This window comes from Halyomorpha halys, unplaced genomic scaffold (assembly GCF_000696795.3).
Source record: "Halyomorpha halys isolate HHAL.00 unplaced genomic scaffold, Hhal_1.1 Scaffold1358.1, whole genome shotgun sequence".
In the NCBI taxonomy this organism is placed as follows: Eukaryota; Metazoa; Arthropoda; class Insecta; order Hemiptera; family Pentatomidae; genus Halyomorpha; species Halyomorpha halys.
In genome coordinates, this window is record NW_027109635.1 from 88,461 (window position 1) to 91,579 (window position 3,119).

A 3,119-nucleotide genomic window follows, 5' to 3' on the forward strand; every position below is an offset into this window, starting at 1 on the left:
TATTGTTTACTTGACGCTTTATGTTATCATCCATATTATAGTGCATGTTCACATTTTCCTTTTTTTTCTCTCTTTTTCGCCTGTTATTATTTTTTTTTTCCTTCATTGTTTCATTGCTTTTCAAGAATATTTAAATCTTTCTATTTCTCCTCTATCTCTTTTCATCCTCTACCAACACAGTATTTAAAGCCCCAAATTTCCTATAGGTAGAACCTAGCTTATTCTGGGCATAATGATCATAACTTAATAGAGGCCATTTATTGCAAAGTATATACTTTGCATTTCCAATATATTTTATATTAAAAAAAAATAATACTGCATAATAAAAATAAAGAGTAACTCGAAGGTACCATACTATGTACTTTATCTCGGTGAACGGGATATCTCTTGAGAACCGACGCTCTTTTCTGTTTTTGTTGAAATACTATTTTATAAAATCCTCTCGTAATTAAATCAGACCATTTATAATGTATTATAAGTTTATTTTTAAATAGGGTTCTCTCGCAATGGGATCACACCGATTTTTCATAGATATCTTTCTGTTCCTATAGCCCACATTATAATATCAATAGTAATTAAATAGCACCATTATTAATTAAAACCAATAGTAACTTGTAATCACCACTGAAATTTGTTAATGTTTTATATCCAGAGCTCTTCAGGTTAGTTTTATATTGTAGTATTCTGTACTTAATTAGTGCCTTTTAAGTTTCATTTATTATCTTATTACATTTTTTTTATTGTTTTAAAATCATTTTTATCCATCAGAGAAGTTTTTTTTTTCAATTATTTTATTAATTATCCTTTTCCTTGTAGTTTCAATTTTTTTTTATATATCTTTTCTTATATTTTATATCTTCTGAATTATTTATTTTTATATTAAATATTGTTATTTGACGCATTATGTTATCATCCATATTATAGTGCATGTTCAATTTTTCTTTTTTCTCTCTCTCTTTTTCACGTATTATTATTGTTTTGTTTTTTTCCTTCATTGTTTCATCCCTTTTCAAGAATATTTAAATCTTTCTATTTCTCTTCTATCACTTTTCATCCTCTACCAACACAGTATTTAAAGCCCCAAATTTCCTATCGGTAGAACCTAGCTTATTCTGGGCATAGTGTAAGAGAAAGTTATTGATCATAACTTTATAGAGGCCATTTATTACAAAGTATATACTTTGCATTTCCAATATATTTTATATAAAAAAAATAATACTGCATAATAAAAATAAAGAGCAACTCCAAGGTACCATACCATGTACTTTATCTCGACGAACGGGATATCTCTTGAGAACCGACGCTCTTCTGTTATTGTTGAAATACCATTTTATAAAATCCTCTCGTAATGAAATCAGACTATTTATAATGTATTATAAGTTTATTTTTAAATAGGGTTCTCTCGCAATGGGAATAGAAATGCGCTACAAGGTGCGACCCGAAATATTGGTGCTAGAACTTTTGGTGCCATCCTTGGCACTTTCGCCTCTAAAAGGGTTAAAGAACGCATTTAAAACTTTTACTGCTTCAGTATATGTTATTTGTGTAATGCTTCAGGAGAGCCCATGCATTTAAGGAAATTTTAGAACCTAATAAACAGGTCAACACATAGTTAATTTAATATTCAGATTACCCTTGTATAGCTAAAAAATATTCGGGGTGACGAAATCTTCTTCACTTAATCTAAAAAATTCTTATAATACGAAGAGGTTAAAAAACTGATAAAACAACGAGATTTTTAAGCCATTAAGAATCAAGACTAAATTTAAAAGAAAAGAAGCAATAAATCCAGGGATCTCAGCGCCATAAATCGAGACTGATTCCGTGAATAGTGCTATCTGGCGGTGCATCGCTACAAGTTAGTTAGCACGTGACCATTCGTGACCACAACCACCCCCGCTAATGAAATTAACCAGATCAAGGGTTCCTCACCAGGGGGCGCTCTTCGTGACCACCGATTTATCGATATCTTAGCCTAGTCCAATGGGAGAACCTCGGGCATTTGATTCAAGTGTCTTTACTTAAACTTAAAATATAAAACAAATCAAATTCTCTATTTTCCATATGCATTGTAATCTCGGTAATCTGAACTTGGCGTAAGTAAGATGTGTTATTCTTAGCTGCAGCTTGGTGAGCTGTTCAATCAGGGACCATCCGCAAATCATAGAATACAATTTTGTGGAAAGAGAACAACCATGAAGTATCATAGACGAAGCTAGGTGACCGAAGATTTCAACTTTGATTAAAAGCTTGAAGTGAATGATACAGAAGTTGATGAATATGTTAATGATTGATGAAGGTCGTGACTCATTCTCCTCACTCATATTTAAAAGTGATGAGGATATCGTACAGAGTGTTACAGTTTCACGTACAAAGTCTCTACCTATGAAGGAGACGAAGAAAGTTAAATACAAGTTGAGGAACCAATGACAAAATGCATGAAGATGAGCAACAACGAATCATATACCATAGCAGCAAGTACTTCTACAAACTTTGAAAGATGAAGTTTCTGAAAAATCAAAAAAAAAAAATAGTAAATAATTATAATTAACTTCTCTAAAAAAGAATAATAATTTTTTGAACTTCAAACTGTCAAATTCACAATATAATATGTAAAAAAAAGTAAATATATAAAAATAGTTATGTACATATTGTTGAATTTTTAACACCCATTTTCCTAATAGTTTCTGTAATCCGAATACCCACTTGGAGTAATCAGTTCGGATATTCGAGATTACACTATAATCAGATCAAGACATTTTATGGATAGAAGTAGAAACATCTATTTTGATTTTACAGAAATAAAAGAAAATCATTTTCCTCGCCTCCTTCATTCCACAAACCTGGAAGTAAAAATTTACAAAATTGTTATCCATAATAAAATAAAAATTGAAAATTATAGGTAGGAAGAAACAGCAGTATAAAATTTTTAAAAACGAAATAAATTCTTAATGCTCCTTACTTTGTCACAAATCAAATCATCCATCAGGACCTCAATGTCCCCTATGTTGCCGATTTGGCCAGAACCAGATACCAATCCTTCTATAATAAACTTCCCAACCACCCAAACCAACTCGTTTCTAACCTGGCTTCTCCTTCCCTACCTAATAATTCTCCTA